Here is a 24,444-nt window from a genome sequence, read left to right on the forward strand (position 1 = left end):
ATAGCCAAAATCAGGAAGCTTATACCCATGTGTGGATGTGAAGAGGTGCATGGGAATACACCTCCCAAAAAAAGACACTGGATTTGAGTTTATGTAACTCTGCTATCATTCGGTGGTATTGAGAAGTCTGGCCCAATCCAGCTCTTGTTCATTTTTATAAGAGTCAGCCTGTCAGCATTTTCAGTTGACAGGCGGATGCGCTTATCAGTTATAATTCCACCAGCGGCAGTAAAAACCCGTTCTGATAAAACGCTAGCGGCAGGGCAGCCCAGGACCTCCAAGGCGTAGAGAGCTAGTTCATGCCACGTATCCAACTTGGATACCCAATAATTAAAAGGCACAGAAGAATCACGGAGGACATTGGTGCAGTCGGCAAGGTACTCTCTCAGCATCTTCCCAAACTTTGCACTCCTTGTGAGAGTACCCCGCACCTCAGGGCCTGTGTGATGGGAGGGTCTGAGAAAACTGTCCCAGAACTTTGACAGTGTTCCCCTGCCTCTGCTGGATTGCATTTGTGTCTCTCTCACCTGTACTCCTTGGTTGTCCAACGAACTGTGACCTCTGACGCCAGCGTTTTCAGATGGAAATTTTTTTAATAGTTCCCAACAAGGGCCTTCTGGTACTGCCCCATTTTTGTAGAGCTGTCCGCCCCAGGAATAAGAGATATAAAGTTCTCCTTGTAGCATGGGTCTAGAAGTGTCACCAACCAGTAATGACTGTCACCCAAAATTTTGAGAACCCGAGGTTCATGGGAAAGGCATCGTAACATAAACTCAGCCATGCGTGCCAGACTGCTAACAGGTAAGACTTCCGTATCCTCACCAAGAGGATGACTGACCATGCTCTCCTCCTCCTCTCTGTCCTCTGGCCATCCACGCTGAACAGACGGTATGACAGTTGTGCAGGTAGTACCGTCTATAGCGCATGAAACTAGCTCCTGTTCTTCCTCCTCCTCCTCCTCTTCCTCATTGTCACCCAATCCACGTTGGAATGAGATAAGGCTGGGCTGTGTGTAATCACCCTGTATGGTTCCTTGCTCCATCTCATCGTGCTCTGCCTGCAATGCATCCTCTTTGATTGTGAGCAGAGAGCGTTTCAGAAGACAGAGAAGTGGGATGTTGACGCTAATTATGGCGTCATCGCACCTCAACATCTTGGTGGAGTCATCAAAGTTTTGGAGGATGGTACATATGTCTGACATCCTTGTCCACTCCTGAGGTCTTATGTGTGGAGTCTGAACTGAATACCGACGGTCTTGTTGATGCTGGTACTCAACAACTGCCCTCTTCTGCTCACAAATCGTTCCCGACATCTGCAGTGTAGAGTTCCAACGCATGGGGACATCACATACCAGTCTGTGAGTCGGAAGCTGCAAACGCTGCTGAAACACAGCAAGTGCGGCGGAAGCTGTAGGTGACTTTCTAAAATGGGCTCACAGGTGGCGTACTTTAACAAGCAGATCCGGCAGCTCCGGGTAGGATTTTGAGAAACCACTGAACCACGGGGTTAAGCACATGGGCCAGGCATGGTACGTGTGTGAGCTCGCCTCGCCTCAGAGCCGCCACCAGGTTCCGGCCATTGTCACACACGACCATGCCTGGCTGTAGGTTCAGCGGTGTGAGCCACAGATCTGCCAGCTCTTTCAGAGCTGTCCACAACTCTTCAGCATTGTTCGGTTTGTCACCTAAGCATATTAGCTTCAGCACAGCCTATTGCCGCTTGGCCTAAGCAGTGCTGCAGTGCTTCCAGCTTGTGACTGATGTGGTCATTTCAGAGATGGAGGCTGAAAAGGAGGAGGATGAGGTGCAGGGGCTGTAGGCTGTGGGGGCAACCCTGGTTGACCTAGGGCCCGCAATCCTTGGCGTCAGGGGGACGTGTTCCGTCCCAAGGTCCGACTTGGTCCCGGCTTCCACTATGTTAACCCAGTGTACCGTAAGAGAGATGTACCGTCCCTGCCCACAAGCTATTGTCCACGTGTCCGTGGTTAGGTGGACTTTCCCGGTAAGTGCGTTGTTGAGGGCACGGCTAATGTTTTGGGACACATGCTTGTGTAATGCGGGGACGGCACACCGGGAGAAATAGCGGCGGCTGGGGACTGAGTACCGAGGGATGGCTGCCGCCATCAGGTTGCGGAATGCTTCCTTCTCCATGAGCCTATCCAAAAAAGATTTCCTCCAGGCTATTTGCGCTCCCAAATAACTTGTAAATACAAGCTATACACTGTGTGCAGAATTATTAGGCAAGTTATATTTTAGAGGATTATTTTTATTATTGATCAACAACTATGTTCTCAATCAACCCAAAAGACTCATAAATATTCAAGCTTAATATTTTTGGAAGTTGGAGTGTTTTTTTTTTACATTTGGCTATCCTAGGAGGATATCTGTTTATGCAGGTAACTATTACTGTGCCGAATTATTAGGCAACTTAATAAAAACCAAATATAATCCCATCTCACTTGATTATTTTCACCAGGTAAACCAATATCAGTGCACAAAATGTAGAAATAAACATTTCTGACATGCAAAACCAAAAACCAAAAAAATTAGTGATCAATATAGCCACCTTTCTTTATGATGACACTCAACAGCCTTCCATCCATAGATTCTGTCAGTTGCTTGATCTGTTTTCGATCAACATTGCGTGCAGCAGCCACCACAGCCTCCCAAACACTGTTCCGAGAGGTGTACTGTTTTCCCTCCCTCTAGATCTCACATTTTATGATGGACCACAGGTTCTCTATGGGGTTCAGATCAGGTGAACAAGGGGGCCATGTCATTATTTTTTCTTCTTTTAGACATTTACTGGCCAGCCACGCTGTGGAGTAGTTGGATGCATGTGATGGAGCATTATCCTGCATGAAAATCATGTTTTTCTTGAACGATACCAACTTCTTCCTGTACCACTGCTTGAAGAAGTTGTCTTCCAGAAACTGGCAGTAGGTCTGGGAGTTGAGCTTCACTCCATCTGTGTCACCCTGGCCTGGATGCCACAAGTGTAATTAAAGCTGTGTCTGAGAGCAAGGGGGAGGTTCTCTAGTCAGGGGAACATTAGCATGCAATGCCTCCTGTCTCAGACCAGTAGGGGGAGCAGGCTGCCCCTATAAAAGCTGGTACTGGGGGCAGGGTTAGAGAGAACTTGATGGCCTGTCTCAGCACTGAGACTTGTCCCAGAGCAGAGCAGGGACAGACAGTTGCACTGCACCTAAGAGGAAGTGTGGCAGGAGGAGAGCCACAAGCCAGAGACAAGAGGCGAAGCAAGCCTGTCTTGGCAGATAAGAGACTGACTTTACCAGACTTTGGTGTCTGAGGCTGGGAGGATTCTACATCCTCCAGCAGAGAACCAGTCCGCAAGGGACTGTATATTCCTTGGCCTAAGAAGCCTGGAGGCCCTGCCACAACCGAAGGGACCAGTAAAGCCGTACAAGGCTGGGAGCAGAAAGGAACCCACGTCGCAGGCCATACAGGCGAGAATACACGGAAAGCTTGGAAACGTGGGCTGTTACCCTATAACGAGGAGATAGCCAGAAGGAGCGCAGAAAGCACGGTAGGCCTACACCCTCACCCTGACCAGGGCCAATTTCCCCGTTGCTCTCAGACATCCAGGTCCCCTCCTAGCTGGGACTGTTTATGGGTCAGTTTACCTGTTTCAGTAAAGACCCTGGACTGCAACCTATTGTCTGTGTGCTCCTTCGCGCCTCCAGCACTACCGGTACTGGGACTCTCACCACCATCACTCCCACCATCCACTACACTGCCCTGGGGCCGCACTCTTCCCGTGGGGAGTCACACCATCCCAGCTGCACACCTCATCAGCCCCAGCGGTCTGCCTTGCAGCGGTGGTACCTAATGACCGCAAATCCACGGGTGGCGTAGTCGGACATTATCAATAGCACATAACGGACTACCACTGGCCTGACCACCCTGAGCCACGGAACCGGGTTGCCACTACTACTCCCATCGTTCCCCCTATTGCCCGGATCCGAGTGCCCCACGGCCCAGGGGGCGAGTCAGCTTTGGCGTAGTCGGCAGGATTTCGTGCCCGCAACCACCGGGTACTGCATGCCTGAAAAAGACTTTTGTAACTTACCTGTGGCGAAGTTTCCCGCCGTCCGGAGTCGTTTCCCGCCATCCGGAGCCGATTCCCGCCATCAGACGCCATCTTGGACCGTTTTCCGCCGTCTTCTCGCCATCCGCAGCTGTTTCCCGCCATCGGACGCCATCTTCAGGACGCTGCGCGGGAAGAAGAGGGGCGTGGACGTCAAAACCGCGCGAGATCCGAAGCTCCGCCCCACGCACCGATGCTGCGCAAGGTCCTGGAAGGGAGAGAGAGCGGCGCTGACGTCACCAGGATGCGACGCCAGGTCCTCGTCCATAGCAGCAGAAGTGGAGCCGCGGCCTACAGAAGAGGATCGTCGGAAGGTAGGCCACACTTAACTAGGGGGGAGGAAGATGTCGGACACAGAGGCGCCCACTACCACCAACGCAGCTGCAGCAGCGGTGATGCCCTTTTCCCTGCCCTACATCCCTGGAGCGGCCTGGCTGCCCAAGTACTCAGGGGAGCCCCATGCCCTAACTGACTTTAAGGAAAGGCTGTACAGTTTGTTCCAAGTCTACCCCCTGACAGAGGAACAGAAGGTCAGCATACTAACAGGGCAGTTAACTGGCGCAGCCCAAAGGGAGGTAAAATCATGGCCCACTGAGGAGAAAAGGACTGTGAAGGGTATTCTGGCCCGGCTGCGGGGTACCTTTGACACACGTATCTCCGCTGAGATTAAAATGAGGTTCTATGGATGTAAGCAGCGGGCACAGGACAGCATCAGAGACTATGCCCTAAATCTGCAGGAAGCCTTGAGGGCTATTCAACAAACTGACCCTGGCAGTGTGCAGGAAATGGATAAGCTGCTAACAGAACAATTCATAGAAGGTCTGCTGTCTAGCGCCCACAGGGCCCAACTGCGCCTCATGTTCTTCCAGAACCCTGACCTGACCTTTGCCCAATTTAAGGACAGGGCCATAAGGGTGCTCCGTGAACCCGCAACAAGTGGCGCTATAAACCCCCGGCGCCCTGCTCTCACCTACCACCAGGAGGCGGCGCCCTCCTCTATGGACTACGTGGAGGCTGATGCACAGGCCCTGAACCAAGCCCCGTCGAAAGATCTGCACCACCAAGTCCAGGAGCTGACCAGGAGCGTCGCGGCGTTGACCAGGACCGTCCAGGCATTGCAAGTGGACCCGTCAAGACCCATCGAGCTGGCTTCAAGTCCGGAGGATGTCCCGTGGCGTCGACAGAGGAGGATCCCATCGTTCCGAGGGAGGCCCACAGACCGCTGCGCAGAGGATGGACAGCCCATTTGCCGTCGATGCAACCAGCCCGGACACATTTCCAGGTGCTGTAATTTAAACGAGTCCAACCTGGGGCAGAGGGCCAACCCCCAGGCATAAGATCACCAGGCCCTTATAATTGGCGTGATAAGTACGTTGGGGGGTGCCCGGTTTTACCCGTGGTGCTGGACGGTATCCCCATGAGCGCCTTGCTGGATACTGGGTCGCAAGTAACCACTATCCCTTATGTACTTTTTAAGCAGTATTGGACTGATGCTGATATCACGCGGTATCCAGACAGTAACTTGAGCATCATCGCCAGTAATGGCTTACCCATGCCGCAGATGGGGTTCAAGGAGATGACCATTAAAATTGGTAAAGTTGAACTACCGGCACAGGGAGTAATTATTGTGGACATTGACCGACGTGAAAGTCACCCTAAAATAACTGTGGGTACTAACGTAATTGAAAATTGTCTTTCAGAGGTAATTGTAATTCTACAACAGGTGGCGGTGAATGCTAGTTCCAGCCAACAGAGAGTCCTCAACAAGGAGATAAAAGCCCTGATGAGACGGCAGCAGGTAGAACTGTCTGGTGGTGAGATCGGTAGCGTAAGGCTGAGTGACCCATTCCCCATTTCCATGCCTCCCAAAAGTGAAATGATGATCTGGTGCCGGACTGCAATCGGGTTGAGAGGTAGAGACTACCAAGCCATGGTAGAGCCCGTGTACTCAGACAGCAGGCCCACCATTTTGACAGCCCGGGGGGTGGTTGATGTCCGTCATGGGAGGGTGCCCGTCCGCATCCTCAACATTGGGGAGAGGGAAGTACACTTACCCAGGTACGCTACACTCGCCAAACTGTTTGTTGTCGAACACAAAGCTATCAGGGCCGTGGAACCCTTGCCTCCATCTCCTCAGGCGGAGGGTAATGGCTCCCAGAAACAAAAGGAGGACTGGTGCCAGAAACTCCACGTGGGTGCTGACTCCACTCCCCTGCACCAAAAACAAGGAGTCTACCGGGTGGTACAGGAGTAGGAGAGAGTCTTTAGTAAGCACCCGCTAGACTTCGGCAGAGTAAAAGGGATAGAACACCACATCCCCACAGGGAGCCACCCACCGATAAAAGAAAGACACCGACCTGTACCCCCTGCACATTATCAGAATGCAAAGGGCATGCTAAGAGAAATGAAAGAAGCTGGGGTCATTAGAGACAGCTGTAGCCCCTGGGCAGCCCCCTTGGTTCTGGTGAAAAAGAAAGACGGCACCATGAGAATGTACGTGGACTATAGACAAATCAACCGTATCACCCACAAAGACGCATATCCGCTGCCTAGAATAGAGGAGTCTTTAGCCGCACTAAAATCTGCTAACTTCTTTTCTACTTTGGACCTTACTAGCGGGTACTGGCAGGTTCCTGTGGCAGAGGCTGACAAGGAGAAGACCGCCTTCACCACCCCGATGGGACTGAGTGAGTTCAACTGTATGCCCTTCGGGCTCTGCAACGCACCAGGGACCTTCCAGCAGCTAATGGAATGCTGTCTAGGGCACCGAAACTTCGAGACGGTCCTCCTTTACCTGGACGACGTGATCGTCTATTCGAAGACCTACGAGGACCATCTAAAGCACCTGGCCGAGGTGTTCGAAGCCCTGGCAGGCTACGGCCTGAAGGTGAAACCATCGAAGTGTCACCTGCTGAAACCAAAGGTCCAGTACCTAGGGCACGTGGTAAGCGCGGAAGGAGTGGCCCCCGACCCTGAAAAGGTCACGGCAATCAAGAGCTGGCCAAGCCCCTCGAGCATCAAAGAGGTGAGACAGTTTCTCGGGCTGGTAGGCTACTACCGAAGGTTCATCCCCGGGTTCACTAAGATGGCAGCTCCTATGCAGGACCTCCTAATCGGACAGTCCAAGTCCAGGAGCCAAAAGCCGCCCTTCAAGTGGGATAAACCGGAAGAGGAGTCCTTCCGCCAGTTGAAGATGGCCCTCACAGGGGATGAGATCCTGGCCTACCCTGATTATGGTCAGCCTTTTATTCTCCACACGGACGCCAGTAATGTGGGACTGGGAGCAGTACTGTCCCAAAACCAACAGGGCAGAGAAAGGGTGATCGCGTACGCCAGCCGGAAGCTGAGGCCCACTGAGAGGAACCCGGAGAATTACAGCTCCTTCAAGCTAGAATTCTTGGCGGTGGTGTGGGCCATGACGGAACGCTTCAAGCATTACCTGGCCTCCGCAAAGTTCACCGTGTACACGGACAACAACCCGTTGACACACCTGGACAATGCAAGACTGGGTGCCCTAGAACAGCGGTGGATGGCCCGTCTCTCCAACTATGACTTCGTGATCAAGTACCGGGCCGGCAAAACCAATGCCAACGCAGACGCCCTATCGAGGATGCCTCACTTACCTGAAGGTGACGAAGACCCAGAAGAGCTGGAGGAGGTAGAACTCCCCGCGTTTCACCGGTATGGAGCCACTCAATACTCTCACTGCGTGAAGGGGGAGGATCTAACAACTGTGATGATCAATCCCCTACCTCACCACAGCTGGGCCGAGACCCAAGATAGTGACCCTGCAATCCGCCTGGTGAAAGATCTGCTGACCCGGGAAGACGCCCGCTTAGATCCAGATGCCCCAGAGGAAGCCAAGCAGCTATGGAAAGAGAAGAGCAAGCTGTTCCTCTACGAAGGCAAGTTGTGCAGAAGGATTGTCAACCACCGGACGCACGAGCTGACCTGGCAAGTCGTGGTCCCAAGGCGAGATGCAGCTATGGTCCTGGGGGCTTACCATGACAGAGCGGGGCACTTCGGTTGGAAGAAACTGGAGTTCCTGCTAAGAGGAAGATTCTTTTGGGTTGGCATGAGAGGAGCTGTAGAAAAGTGGTGCAGAGACTGTGGCCCTTGTCACCTGAGGAGGAAGGACCGCACCAGCCAGAAGACACCCTTGAGGCCCATCGTCACCACGCAGCCTCTTGAGCTGGTAGCTCTGGACCACGTCAAATTGGCTCCAAGCCGGTCTGGATACATCTATGCCCTGACAATCGTGGACCACTATTCCCGTTTTCTAGTGGTGATCCCGGTAAAGGACTTGACAGCCCAAACAGCGGCCAGAGCCTTCCAGCAATATTTCTGCCGTCCACACGGGTATCCGGAACAGGTCCTGACAGACCAGGGTCCAGCGTTCGAGGCTGAAATCTTCCAGGAGTTCTGCAACCTCTATGGCTGTAAGAAGATTCGTACAATGCCTTACCACCCCCAAACCAACGGGATGTGTGAGAAGATGAACAATATAGTCATTGATCTCCTAAAGACGTTGCCCCTGGAGGAACGCAGCCTGTGGCCAGAAAAACTGCCGGACCTTATAGACCTATACAACAATATCCCGGTGAATGCTACAAACTGCACCCCGGCTTACCTGATGCGAGCTAGACCAGGTAAGCTGCCCGTAGACCTGGAGATGGGAGTCCTAATACCTGAGGACACCTCCCCGGATGCGGACTGGGATACGGAAAGGCAACTGCAGTACAAGAAGGTACAGGAGAGTGTGGAGAAGACCCTGGCCCAGGTGAGAGAGAAGCAAGAAAGACTCTTCAACCAACATGCCCCTGCTGGTCCCCTAGAACCTGGTGAGCAGGTCCTGAAGCGGAAGAGAAGGCTACATAAGTTGGACGACCAGTGGGAAAGGGAACCCTACACCGTACTGCAGTCTGACCACGACAACCCAAAGGTGTGCGTAATCACCAAGGACGGAGGAGAAACCACTAGTGTCGTCTCCAGAGACCACCTCAAAAGGTGCCCCGAGCAACTCCGTAGTGCAGAAGGGGATCAGAGTGACCTTGAACCCGCAGAGGACAAGGAAGAAATGATCAGCACCGTTCTCGGAGAGTTCCCTCAGTCCTGGACTCGCATAAATGATGCCATAGTGGTACCCGTCCTGCATTTCCTGCAACCGGCACAGCAACAACCAACACCAGAGCCGGAAGGTGAAGAGGAGCAAGCGGTTCCAGAGGCAGAAGAGCCTGTACCAGCAGCCCAGGAGAGTCAACCCGCTGCTGACAGTGAGCCTGCCATGCCTGCGGTAAGCCAAAGGACCCGCAGACAGCTGCCTGCCCTACCTGTACACCCAGCTGGTAGCTGTACCCCTAACGCTAGTGGGGAAAGCCAGGTTGGTCCACCACCAGACAGTGGGCTACGTTGGTCAACCAGGAGCACAAAGGGGCAGATACCCGCTCGCTGGAGAATATAGAGCATACTGAAATTGTAAATAACCCTGTTGCCAAATGTTGAATTGTTTGCCAAGTTACTTGCTTGTTTGGTAATTCTGTGTTTCAGTTTCTTGCAGCTACCGTAAGGACTCAAAGGTTATGGACTTTTTATAACCGGGACCTTGTATGGACTGCATTCGGAGCCTAACCCAGGAATGAACTAAGACTGCAAAGGACTTGGGGTAGGACAGACCCCCACCTGGTTAAGGCTCCCCGTTGTATTGGTGATATGGACACCCGGTCACAGACCACACTGTGACCTTAAGAACTCAATCTGTGCGTCGTCTGTCTGTTATTGTTTTATGGTTATGCATATTGTCTTTGTTTATTGTTTAGTCCCGGAGTACTAAATTTTACTAGGGGGGAATGTGTCACCCTGGCCTGGATGCCACAAGTGTAATTAAAGCTGTGTCTGAGAGCAAGGGGGAGGTTCTCTAGTCAGGGGAACATTAGCATGCAATGCCTCCTGTCTCAGGCCAGTAGGGGGAGCAGGCTGCCCCTATAAAAGCTGGTACTGGGGGCAGGGTTAGAGAGAACTTGATGGCCTGTCTCAGCACTGAGACTTGTCCCAGAGCAGAGCAGGGACAGACAATTGCACTGCACCTAAGAGGAAGTGTGGCAGGAGGAGAGCCACAAGCCAGAGACAAGAGGCAAAGCAAGCCTGTCTTGGCAGATAAGAGACTGACTTTACCAGACTTTGGTGTCTGAGGCTGGGAGGATTCTACATCCTCCAGCAGAGAACCAGTCCGCAAGGGACTGTATATTCCTTGGCCTAAGAAGCCTGGAGGCCCTGCCACAACCGAAGGGACCAGTAAAGCCGTACAAGGCTGGGAGCAGAAAGGAACCCACGTCGCAGGCCATACAGGTGAGAATACACGGAAAGCTTGGAAACGTCGGCTGTTACCCTATAGCGAGGAGATAGCCAGAAGGAGCGCAGAAAGCACGGTAGGCCTACACCCTCACCCTGACCAGGGCCAATTTCCCCGTTGCTCTCAGACATCCAGGTCCCCTCCTAGCTGGGACTGTTTATGGGTCAGTTTACCTGTTTCAGTAAAGACCCTGGACTGCAACCTATTGTCTGTGTGTTCCTTCGCGCCTCCAGCACTACCGGTACTGGGACTCTCACCACCATCACTCCCACCATCCACTACACTGCCCTGGGGCCGCACTCTTCCCGTGGGGAGTCACACCATCCCAGCTGCACACCTCATCAGCCCCAGCGGTCTGCCTTGCAGCGGCGGTACCTAATGACCGCAAATCCACGGGTGGCGTAGTCGGACATTATCAATAGCACATAACGGACTACCACTGGCCTGACCACCCTGAGCCACGGAACCGGGTTGCCACTACTACTCCCATCGTTCCCCCTATTGCCCGGATCCGAGTGCCCCACGGCCCAGGGGGCGAGTCACATCCTCAACCCGAAAAAGTCCCACAAGTTCATCTTTGATGATACCAGCCCATACCAGTACCCCACCTCCACCTTGCTGGCGTCTGAGTCGGAGTGGAGCTCTCTGCCCTTTACTGATCCAGCCTCTGGCCCATCCATCTGGCCCATCAAGAGTCACTCTCATTTCATCAGTCCATAAAACCTTTGAAAAATCAGTCTTAAGATATTTCTTGGCCCATTCTTGACGTTTTATCTTATGTTTCTTGTTCAAAGGTGGTTGTTTTTCAGCCTTCCTTACCTTGGCCATGTCCCTGAGTATTGCACACCTTGTGGTTTTTGATACTCCAGTAATGTTGCAGCTCTGAAATATGGCAAAACTGGTAGCGAATGGCATCTTGGCAGCTTCACGCTTGATTTTCCTCAATTCATGGGCACTTATTTTGCGCCTTTTTTGGCCAACACGCTTCTTGCGACCCTGTTGGCTATTTGCCATGAAATGCTTGATTGTTCGGTGATCACGCTTCAAAAGTTTGGAATTTTGAAGACTGCTGCATCCCTCTGCAAGACATTTCACAATTTTGGACTTTTAAGAGCCCGTCAAATCTCTCTTCTGACCCATTTTGCCAAAGGAAAGGAAGTTGCCTAATAATTAAGCACACCTTATATAGGGTGTTGATGTCATTAGTCAACACCCCTCCTCATTACAGAGATGCACATCACCAGATTTACTTAATTGGTAGTTGGCTCTCAAGCCTATGCAGCTTGGAGTAGGACAACAAGTATAAAAAGTATCAAAGTGATCAAAATACGCATTTGCCTAATAATTCGGCACACAGTGTAGTATTATCCTATATGGATCTTTATTATTTCTCCAAAAACATGTACATACAACGCGTTTCGACAAATAAAATGTCTTCGTCAGGCATTTTGTTATAAGTGCTACTTAGTTCTGACCAGCTTTTATAAGAGGGTTACTATAATGGTCAGGGTGTGGATCACATATGGTTAATTTTGACACACCCATTCCAAAAAGGCACTACAAGTCAGTAGTTAGTAAAAAGGAAAAAATCCCTATATGAATAAATATAAATACATACAGAAAAAATAATAAAATGTGATATATAACTGTTAAAAACATTTATAAAAAATATATAGGAAGAATAATAAAAATTATAACATATATAAAACCATTAATAACAGCATCCAGAGGTATATTAATTCCTCCTATATCCCCTCAATAATATCATTCAGCCCATCTGGGTGTAAAGTGCCCATTTTAAATATCCAAAAGGGTTCTTTACTATTTAATCTCTCAGTGCGGTTTGGACAATTCTCAGGGATTTGTTCCACTGGTGTAACTTTTATGCTGAACTTTTTATTGTGTTTCAAGCACAAATGTCTAGATAGGCTGTGTTTCATAAAGCCGTTTTTCGCATTATGCCTGTGTCCATTCATACGTGTTCTTAAAGTCTGCATGGTACGTCCCACGTACTGAACGCCACAGGCACATGTAATGACGTACACCACAAACTGGCTGTCACAGGACAGCTTCTGTATCATTGGGAAACTTTCACCCGTATTGTTGCAAAGGATTGTGTCCACATTGTGGTCAATAATTTCACAACAGCAGCATTTTTTCGAATGACATCGTGTTACACCGATTTTTTTATAAATGTTCTTTCTGTCTATGTTCCCATTTATTTGGATGATTTTCTGACCCCCCCTGTGGTGCTGATTTTAAATTACTGGGAGCAATAATACCTCTCATGGCTTGTCCCCTGCGAAAGGTGATGTTTGGTCTTTGTGGTAGGATTTTTTTCAGATATGTATCCCTTTTGAGAAGATACCAATATTTATTCAATATCTTTCTGATGTCATTATTATTCCGATTGAAGGCTGTTACAAAATTATACTGCCATCTATTGTTTCTTTTTTTTTTACTTCCTCACTGTTTTTATTTATATGATTTTTATCCTTTTATTTTACCAAACATTCGTCCTGAGTTTTCTGTAAATTTGCTGCATAAGCACTCATGGTCAATTTTTGGGGACATTTTTTATCATCAAACCTGTCGATTAGAATTTTGGACTGTTTAATATAGTAATCTGTAGTCGTGTTGTTTTTTCTGATCCTATGAAACTGACTGTAGGGAATATTAGATTTCCATTTCTTATAGTGAGCACTGTAATAATGTAAAAAAAAACATTTGTATCCGTTTTTTTAAAAAAGGTTTGATTAATGATCCGTTTGTCTTTGTGTGATAACTCCAGGTCTAAAAAGTCAATTTTTTCCTTACTAGTTTTAGCGGTGAATGTAATCCCCCATTGGTTTCTATTCATCTCGCTGATAAACTGCTCCACTTTATCCTCACTCCCCCCTCCATATAATCATTAAATCATCAATAAAATGACGGTATAGCACTATATTATCAGTATAACGTTGTTGGTTTATTGGCGATGAGGACTCGAATAGCTCCATAAACAAATTTGCGAAACTTGGGGCTACCCGCGTCCCCATCGCTGTACCGAGTTGCTGTATATAGCGTTGGTCTTGGAAAATTAAGACATTATGTTCCAATATAAACTTAAGACCTTTCAGAAGGAATTCCCTCTGAGGGTCTGGCATATCTAGAACGCCATTCAGATAGTGCTCAACCGCTTTTATTCCCAGATCATGTTGGATATTCGAATACAAGGCGTTTACATCCATAGTGATGAAAAGAAAGTCATCCTCCCATATGATGTTTTTACATTCACTTAGTAACTGATTTGAATCCATTAAATATGAGGGTAAGGTTTTAACTATATCCTGCAAAAACAAGTCAATGTAATGGGACAGCTGACTTGTAATGGAACCAATGCCTGCTATTATAGGCCGGCCCGGTGGGTTTTGCAAACATTTGTGTACCTTTGGAAGGTGATAAAATATAGCTGTATTAGGATTCTTATTTAGCAGAAATCTTCTTTCTTTTTTGTTTATAATGTTTTTTCCAAATGCTTCATTAATTAGCTCATGGTATTCCTTGAAAAACTTTTTAGAGGGATCCTTGCTTATTTTTTCTAATATTTTTCATCAGCAAGTATTCTATGAGCTTCTTTCAGGTATATCTCCCTATCTTGAAGTACAATCCCCCCTCCCTTGTCTGCATCCCCTATTACTATCTTAGTATTTTCCTTTAGATTTTTCATAGCCCTCCTTTCTTCCCTAGAGATGTTTTGCTTATAACCATGTGTTTTTATGTTATTATCATTTTTCTTTTTGGATTTTTCATTCACATTTTTATTTTTTATACCAACAGTTTTTGCATTAATATTGCGAAATTCTTCATTTACCAACGAGAAAAATGTCTCCAAATTACTACCCCGGTGGTGAACCAGGTTAAATTTGGACTGTGGGCATACTTCTTTATGTAAAAAACTATCCAAATTTTCATCAGGTTTTTCCATTATATGTTCAGCTTTATCATTTTCTGAACATTCCTGTATAGAAAAATGACATGCTATTGTAAGCTTACGGATATACTTATTTAAATCTATAAAAAGGTCAAAGGCTTTTGCTTCTTGTGTTGGACAAAAACCTAGACCTTTAGAAAGGACAGTTAATTCCGATTTTGTCAAACAGTGTTCAGAAAGATTACAAATCTGGATTGTATTTTTCTTATGTTTATTTTCTTCTGCTATAGCTTCTTTTCCTTTTCTACAGTCTGCACTTTTTTTCTTTTTTCTCCCTCCTCTGGACCCCCTGGGCCTCCTTTTCTTTTTAGCGATTTTGTGGAGGTTTGGGGGAAATGCATAGACATTGGTGCTGCTGTGAGTCGTTCTCGAAACTGGGTAATAATATCTCTGTTAATGGAGGGCGTTTCACTACCAGCTCTAAAAAAGAAATATTAGAGTTCGCTGTTGAGGGTGATGGTGCCTGTATCACTGTAGTAAACAAATTAGGCGAGGCGGAAGTCTCTTGTATAGTGAATTGGCTACACATGAATGGAACTTCCTGGTTGTCCTCCCGGGGACACAGTGTCTCCTGGGTCCCTGTTAGGCTCAATATGGAATTTTCAGAGGGGAATTCAAACTGGCTAGTATTGGATTCCTCCTTTTCTTTACTCCTTTCCCTGCTAGCTCCATCATTTGAGCCATCTCTGGGAATGGTGATTGGAGCTATCCCGGGTGTGGAAGAGGTGATCTTTCTCCCCCAATTGTTATTTTTATTAATTTTTTTAGGTATAGCTCCTGCTTCCTGTGGTGTGTATTTTTTGTTATTAATAGTAGTTTTAATTCCCTCACCCAATATTGCTTTTGTTTTCATGTTGTAAAATGTCCGCAGTCCCTTCACTGTTTCATCTTGTTTATTTATAGGATTATTCTTAGTATCCATTTTTTTGGGAACTCCATGAGCCTAAAAGGCAACATTTCGAGCGCAAGCAGTTGTGAAATGTGAGAATTTAGTAGTGTGGCCTGTGGGGCGTTGGCTGCATATTTGCGCTTGCGTTCCAAGGACTCGGGTATGGACAACTGAACGCTGCGCTGGGACAAGGACATGGACGTGCTTCCTGATGCTGCTACTTGAGAGTGTGCAACGTCAGGTGCATGGCAGAAGGCATCTTCGCATGCACCATGGACAGGGGATTGGCTTGCATGCACAACAGCGGAAAAAGCAATAGTGCCACCCACAGACACTGTTCCTGGACGCTGGGGTTCGGCCCACAAAGTCGGGTACTTTGCTGCCATGTGCCTGATCATGCTGGTGGTGGTCAGGCTGGTCGTTTTGCCAGCCCTGCTGATGCTGGCCTGGCAGGTGTTGCAAATGGCCTTTTTGTGGTTATCGGCAGAGTCTTTAAAAAACAACCAGACTCGGGAAGACCTAACAGTTGCACTGGCAACTCCCTTCGTGTTGTTGTTACGGGGAATGGTTGCCTGCCTTCTTTCTGCGGCCACCACACTGCTTCTTCCTGCCTGTTGGGGTGCTCTGCCTCCCTCCCCCTGTGTGCTGCTCTCCTCGCTCTGCATGTCCTCCTGCCAGGTTGGGTCAGTTACTATATCATCCACCACCTCATCTTCCACTTCCGCACCCTGGTCCTCCTCCTGACTTTCTGGCAATTGTGTCTCATCATCGTCCACCTCTTGTGACACTTTCCCACCGTCGCCTTCGTGTGACCGTGGCTGCTCAAATATTTGGCCATGCTACATGCGATCTCCTCTTGCCCTGGTTCAAGTGAACCGGGCGAGAGGCCCGAATCTATAAATGGAAAAGTGAACAGCTCTTCGGAGTGTCCAAGTGTGGGATTTGTTGTCTCTGGGCACTCGGCATGGTGGGAGGAAGGAGGTTCAGGGTGAGGAAAATGCGGTCCAGACTCACAGCTACTGAGACTTTACCGTGTGGAAGACAAGGTGGTGGTGGTGGTGGCTAAGTGACTGGAAGTATTATCTGCTATGCAACCAATAACCTTTTCACACTGCTCTATGTTCAATAGTGGTGCTCTGCGGTCCCCTATTAATTGGGACAGGAAGGTCGAGCGAGAAGATGTGGATGTTTGTTGCAGCACAATTTCAGCTTGCCCACGGCCTCGGCCTCTGCATGCACCATCATCACCATCACGTCCAGTTCCCCGTCCCTTGCCTTGTGCCTTGCCCATTTTAAATGGAGGACAATATCTTCCACGCTCACAACAAATGACTGAATTTGGAGCGAACTTATATGTGATCCATGTGACGGAGAAAACACAGTTTTAAATACCTGGCCTGTAGGTAACTATTTTAAACAGCAATCTGGTGTCAATTGCTTCACTGACACACTGAAACAAATTTTTACTGGAGGTCAGAAATGGCAGTATTTTCTGAAAACGTATATGTGATCCGTGTGACGGAGAAAACACGGTTTTAAATACCTGACCTGTAGGTAACTATTTTGAACAGCAATCTGGTGTCAAAAACTTTGCTGACACACTGAAAAAAAATTTAATAGAGGCCAGAAATGGCAGTATTTTCTGAAAATGTACAGTATAGACCAAAAGTTTGGACACACCTTCTCATTTAAAGATTTTTCTGTATTTTCATGATTTGAAAATTGTACATTCACACTGAAGGCATCAAAACTATGAATTATCACATGTGGAATTATATACTTAACAAAAAAGTGTGAAACAACTGAAATTATGTCTTATATTCTAGGTTCTTCAAAGTAGCCACCTTCTGCTTTGATGACTGCTTTGCACACTCTTGGCATTCTCTTGATGAGCTTCAAGAGGTAGTCACCGGAAATGGTTTTCACTTCACAGGTCTGCCCTGTCAGGTTTAATAAGTGGGATTTCTTGCCTTATAAATGGGGTTGGGACCATCAGTTGTGTTGTGCAGAAGTCAGGTGGATACACAGCTGATAGTCCTACTGAATAGACTGTTAGAATTTGTATTATGGCAATAAAAAAGCAGCTAAGTAAAGAAAAACGAGTGGCCATCATTACTTTAAGAAATGAAGGTCAGTCAGTCCAAAAAATTGGGCAAACTTTGAAAGTGTCCCCAAGTGCAGTTGCAAAAGCCATCAAGCGCTACAAAGAAACTGGCCCACATGAGGACCACCCCAGGAAAGAAAGACCAAGAGTCACCTCTGCTTCTGAGGATAAGTTTATCCGAGTCACCAGCCTCAGAAATCACAGGTTAACAGCAGCTCAGATTAGAGACCAGGTCAATTCCACACAGAGTTCTAGCAGCAGACGAATCTCTACAACAACTATTAAGAGGAGACTTTGTGCAGCAGGAATTCATGGTAAAATAGCTGCTAGGAAACCACTGCTAAGGACAGGCAACAAGCAGAAGAGACTTGTTTGGGCTAAAGAACACAAGGAATGGACATTAGACCAGTGGAAATCTGTGCTTTGGTCTGATGAGTCCAAATTTGAGATCTTTGGTTCCAACCACCGTGTCTTTGTGCGACGCAGAAAAGGTGAACGGATGGACTCTACATGCCTGGTTCCCACTGTGAAGCATGGAGGAGGAAGTGTGATGGTGTGGGGGTGCTTTGCTGGTGACACTGTTGGGGATTTATTCAAAATTGAAGGCGTACTGAACCAGCATAGCAACCACAGCACCTGGCAGCGGCATGCTATTCCATCCGGTTTGCGTTTAGTTGGACCATCATTTATTTTTCAACAGGACAATGACCCCAAACACATCTCCAAGCTGTGTAAGGGCTATTTGACCAAGAAGGAGAGTGATGGGGTGCTACGCCAGATGATCTCCACAGTCACCAGACCTGAACCCAATCGAGATGGTTTGGGGTGAGCTGGACCGCAGAGTGAAGGCAAAAGGGCCAACAAGTGCTAAGCATCTCTGGGAACTCCTTCAAGATTGTTGGAAGACCATTTCCGGTGACTACCTCTTGAAGCTCATCAAGAGAATGCCAAGAGTGTGCAAAGCAGTCATCAAAGCAAAAGGTGGCTACTTTGAAGAACCTAGAATATAAGACATATTTTCAGTTGTTTCACACTTTTTTGTTATAATTCCACATGTGTTAATTAATAGTTTTGATGCCTTCAGCGTGAATGTACAATTTTCATATTTATTCTGATTCGTTTTAAAACACACCAAAAAAACCCTGTGATATGCAACTAAGAAGATTCATGATTATATCAAGATCCGTCCAATATCCCTTAGGGACTATTTTACATTGAGTCAAAAAATAGAAATAGATAACCACACATGGGCCAGTGAAGTCTTAAACATGATAAACATTCATATACAATATAGACTTAAAACTGCCCTATCTTAAAAAGCCTCAACTGATACTGCCTGTCATGGAGGTTAGCACCCTAGTATACGAGTCTGGCGCCCCCATTCAACGGCGGCTGTCCCTCACTTTCCCTGCTAAACCCTGATAATATGAGTTATAAACAGGTAATGAGTGACTGCCTACTCTAATACATTTTTCATACTATACTAATAGATAAATAGAAAATGCGGCATAATGGCAGACTTATCTCATATTCTGGAAATCACCCCAACGTGTTTCCCCTTCCTGTGGGTTCATCAGGAGGCCAAATGTACAGGACTCCAGAAAATCATGAGTGAAAATGTTGCTCAGTGAAGGATATGGCAGGCTATGCTAGTATATGCCAGGGCTGTATTTAAATATTGTGCTCAATCATAGCCCCGTAAATCTCATACACCTACTTCTGATACCGTCCTCCCCATCCTGTATTGTCTCCTGTCTGCAGATTGAGACTGCGCATGCCCAGTACCCAGGACGATAGAGGTTGCGTCGGCAACGAGCAGCATGCATCGCTTTCTATACCGGAAATGACGTTTGCGTTCCACGATGACCCGCAAAAGGGGATCGGCTAAGTTCGCGCCTGCGTCTCACCGTCACTTCCGGGAACGTCTCCATACTTGCGTTCCAGGGTGAGGCGCAGGAGATAAAAAAGATTACTGCGCACACATCACCCTGGGGTATCTGCGTTCAATATTGCGACGATAGAGAAAAGACTCCCCCGCCTATATTCATTCATGGCTTAATAGTTATGATAAAAAGTAACTCCTTATGATCCAATTATAGGAGAATAGTATCTTTATCAAGTATAATTATATATATACATAACAAACTCACTACGGCCCAGGGAAGTTCTAGTCCCTATGGAGATCATAAAAATAAAGAATAATAAAAAGGAGAGGAGGGGATAGTAGAGCTAGTGGTAAATGTTCCAATTTATCCACTGAGGAATCACAAGCTTTGAGGAAACTGGAAAATAACAAACATCTAATAATAAAAGCATCAGATAAGGGAGGTAACCTTGTATTGATGGATCATACTAAATACATTACATTGTGTCAGATGATATTGAAAGATAAAGACACTTAAGAAGTCCTCCCAAAGAACCCGACCAGTATTTCTACCTCAAAATTGATTGCTATTCTGGATGAGGCAAAAGAAAAAGGTTTAATTTCAAATAATGAATTTCTGTACCTTAAGCCCGATATACCAACGATACCCACTTTTTATGCTCTTCCCAAGATTCATAAAGGAGTGAATCCGCTAAAAGGCCACCCCATAGTTGCTGGCATTGACTCTCTGTCTCAAAATATTGGCATCTATATTGATAAAGCTTTGCGCCCATTTGTTGTATCTCTGCCATCTTATGTTTGGGATACATCTCATCTCTTGACTAGTGTTGAGCATTCCAATACTGAAATATCGGGTATCGGCCGATATTCGCGGTATCGGAATTCCGATACTTAATTCCGATACTTTTGCAATATCGTATACCGGAATCGGAATTTCCCATAATGCAATAAGCCAGTTTCATTTTATTCAGCCAATGAGGATCCTAAGAAGTGTGGGCACATCCTGTTAGGCATGTAGGCATCTTAACTAATGGCATGGCTGTGATTGGCTGCTGAAATGATGTCATGATGCACTATAAAAGCCGCCGCCGCCATTTTGCGCTCACTGTGCTGTGAATTCAGTTAGGGATAGGACGCTGTTGTTCTGAGGGACAGTTTTAGCTACCTATTTGGTGTATTCTGCTTTACCCAAGCTACTTTATAAATCGCTGTGCCTTGCAGCGCTAGTGCACAGTTCTCTGTGCTGTTCACCGCTGTCTGCAAGGTCTGTGTGTGTGAGTGCAGCTCACCCTGTAGTGTGTGCTTCAGCCACGTCTGGTTGTAGTGCACTCAGTGTGTGTCACTGCCTCATACATTGTCCTTTTTTGCCAATTCATAATTTTTCCTGATATCTCCTATTAGTGTGGTGGTTCCATCCGTATTCAGCTAAATTGGTTCCAAACACACTATATAGGAGTAGATAGAGAAATTTTTTTGTCTTGCAGCACTAGTGCACAGTGCTCTGCATCTGTACTGTTCACCGCTGTCTGCAAGGTCTGTGTGTGTGAGTGCAGCTCACCCTGTAGTGTGTACTTCAGCCACGTCTTGTTGTAGTGCACTCAGTGTGTGTCACTGCCTCATACATTGTCCTTTTTTGCTAATTCATAATTTTTCCTGATATCTCCTATTAGTGTGGTGGTTCTATCCGTATTCAGCTAAATTGGTTCCAAACACACTATATAGGAGTAGATAGAGAATTTTTTTTTGTCTTGCAGCGCTAGTGCACAGTGCTCTGCATCTGCACTGTTCACCGCTGTCTGCAAGGTCTGTGTGTGTGAGTGCAGCTCACCCTGTAGTGTGTGCTTCAGCCACGTCTGGTTGTAGTGCACTCAGTGTGTGTCACTGCCTCATACATTGTCCTTTTTTGCCAATTCATAATTTTTCCTGATTTCTCCTATTAGTGTGGTGGTTCCATCTGTATTCAGCTACATTGGTTCCAAACACACTATATAGGAGTAGTTAGAGGAGCCTTTCTGCAGCATTGTGCCCTGCAGCCACAGCCAGATTAGTATTAGCCTATTTTTTGTAGCCTCATCTATTGCATTGTAGGTTACCTTCCTACATTGTAATAGCTACAAAAAGTTTGTGATACTATCGGTATTACATCTTTGGGCACATCCAGTGTCTTTTTGTGACAAAAAAAACCTAAATAAAGTTCACCAAACACTCCACTTTACAGTTGTGTAGGCCACATTAGCTCATATTAAAGTCTAGTCCACACTTTATAAAATTAGTGTTTCTTATACCTGTTAGCAGCTGTTCAGGAATAAGCACACTAAGCCCTTAGTACTTTTCTGCCTATTTTTATCAATCTACCAAGATGAAGAAGGCAGGGAGTAAGGCATGTGGTCAAGGTCGTGGGCGTGGAGTTTCTGCAGGGAGAGGACGTGAGGATTCTGTGCTTGCAGGGGGAGGATGTGGGGATTCTGTGCCTGCTGTGGGCACCAGTGACTCAGCATCCCCCAGTTTTACCAGGGAACAGTCCTTTATGCGCAGCTTTGTAGGAGCTAGCCATACCCCACTGCTGCGGGAGGACCAAATTGAAGCCGTTGTCGGATGGATGGCAGCTAACGCATCGACTTCAATTAGTTCCAGATCCTCTCAGGTCCTGAGCACTGAAGAGCACCCATCTGTCTCTTCACCACCTGCCAAATTGCCCAGGCAGTCAGAGAGCCCTGGACAGGAGCCATCTCTACTTCTGTTCTCTGAATCTCTTGGCTTGGAAAGAGGGGGCCAGCCAAGCAGAATTCGAGAATTTGAAGAAGAGGTAGTATGCAGTGATGCGCAACCGTTTTGTCTCTTAGAATCTGAAGAGGCGGGTGGGCCAGTGCCTATGGTCAGCAGCACACCTCAGTACGCATCTGATGATGAGACTCAGGTGCCACTTTCTGGTGCGTACTGTGCTGTCGAAACTACCCAGGAGAAGCAGTTGTTTGAAAAGGGTGGTGTAGATGATGAGGTCCTTGACCCATCATGGCGTGAGGGACAGGAAGGTGGTGGGAGCAGCTCTGAGGAAGAGATTCCCCGAACAGCCCAAAAAGGAGGGAGAGGGAGGGGGCAGACTTGGTTGCCTGTAGCCTCCACTTCGGCACCCATTAGGAGCATGGCTCTTCCAAAATCCAAAGCGGGCGCTCCCAAGACTTGCAGTGCCTGGTCCTTTTTTGACACAGTTGCAGATGACATTTGCTTTGTCAAGCTGTGTAATCAGAAGGTGAAAAGAGGGAAAAGTGTCAGCAACCTCAATACCACAAATATGTGGAAACATGTGCGGACCAAGCACGTGGTGGAGTTACAAAAACACACTGAAGACCTAGGCCAACCTACAGCACCACCTACCACCTCTTCAGCTCGTGTTGTAGCCTCTTCCTCCAGATCACACACAGCTGGTTCGGCTTCCTCACAGGATCGCCATGGAAGAATCTCTGGCACTGTTGTACAGAGACACAGTGTAATTCCACCCACAGCACCACTTTCCCAGTCATCCTCACACTCCCAGGCCAGTCTACAGCCATCGTTAGCACAGGCATGGGAGAAAAGGCGCCCATACTCGGCAAATCACCCCCGAGCACAGGCTCTGAATGCTGGCATTGCTAAACTACTGGCCCTTGAAATGCTATCATTCAGGCTGGTGGAGACTGACACCTTCCGTAACTTTATGGCATTGGCAGTCCCACAATTCAACGTGCCCAGCCGCTTTTATTTCAGCAGGCAAGCCGTCCCTGCCCTGCAACATCATGTGGAGGGAAAAATTAAACATGCGCTACAAAACGCCGTCAGTAGCAAGGTCCACCTGACCACCGATGCTTGGACCAGTAAGCATGGACAGGGACGATACCTTTCCCTCACTGCCCATTGGATAAATGTTGTGGAGCCGGGTACAGATCTTGAGAGTGGCGCTGTACGTGTTCTGCCAACTCCAAGGATTGCAGGAATCCAGTCTGTACATATTAACTCCTCCTCATACTCCAGTTCCTCTGAATCAGCGCTGCAGGAGCAGTCACGGTCTACCTCCACATCGACCCGTGAACAGTTACCTTTTATGATGACCGATATGAGCACAGCCGTGGCCAAACGTCAACAGGCCGTATTAAAATTAATTTCTTTGGAGAATCGAAGCCACACAGCGCAGGAGCTCTGGAATGCCATCAAGCAGCAGAGAGACGTGTGGTTTGTGCCAGCGAATCTCCAGCCAGGCATGGTAGTGTGTGACAATGGCCGAAATCTGGTGGCAGCTCTGGGCCTAGGCAACCTCACTCACATCCCATGTCTGGCACATGTGCTCAACTTGGTCGTGCAGAGTTTTTTGAGGGACTATCCGGATCTTGGTGCACTACTTCACAAGGTCCGCATAGAGTGCGCTCACTTGCGGCGTTCCAGCAACGTAAGATCACGCATTGCAGCTCTGCAGCGCCAATTACGTCTTCCGGAACATCGCATCATATGTGACCTACCCACCAGGTGGAATTCAACGTTACATATGTTGGAGAGGTTGTGTGAGCAGCAGGCAGCAGTAATGGAGTACCAGCTGCAGCAGGCGGAAACAAGTCGCAGTGCGCGCCGTTCACACTTCACCACCACTGAGTGGGCCTCTATGAAGGACATTTGCCACGTTTCTCGTGCCTTCGATTATTCCACGCGGATGGCGAGTGCAGATGATGCACTAGTCAGCATGACTATCCCCCTTATCTGCCTGCTTGAAAAAACACTGCAAGCACTAAGGGACGAGGTTTTGGAAGAGGTGGAGGATGAGGAGTCACAAATGCCATCTGCTTCTCTACAGTCTGCCCAATGTGGTTCCTCACAAAGGCCTAGGCAGGGGACACTTTGTGAGGAGGATGAGGAGGAGTCAATGGATGAGGAAGACATCTGTCCAGAGGAGGGAGGTACACAATGCTCTAGTAGTCAGTATCTAGAGCGAGGGTGGGGTGATGCAGAGCAGGCAGAGATCACGCCTCAAGCAGGGGACAGCGTTTCTTGGCCAGTTGGCAGTCTGCAGCACATGGTTGATTTCATGCTGCAGTGCCTGAGAAACGACCGCCGCATCGCCCACATTCTCAACACGGCTGATTATTGGGTGTCCACCCTCCTAGATCCTCGC

This window comes from Phyllobates terribilis, unplaced genomic scaffold, assembly GCF_046119375.1.
Source record: "Phyllobates terribilis strain yellow unplaced genomic scaffold, ASM4611937v1 Scaffold_2__4_contigs__length_985480577, whole genome shotgun sequence".
Taxonomy (NCBI): Eukaryota; Metazoa; Chordata; class Amphibia; order Anura; family Dendrobatidae; genus Phyllobates; species Phyllobates terribilis.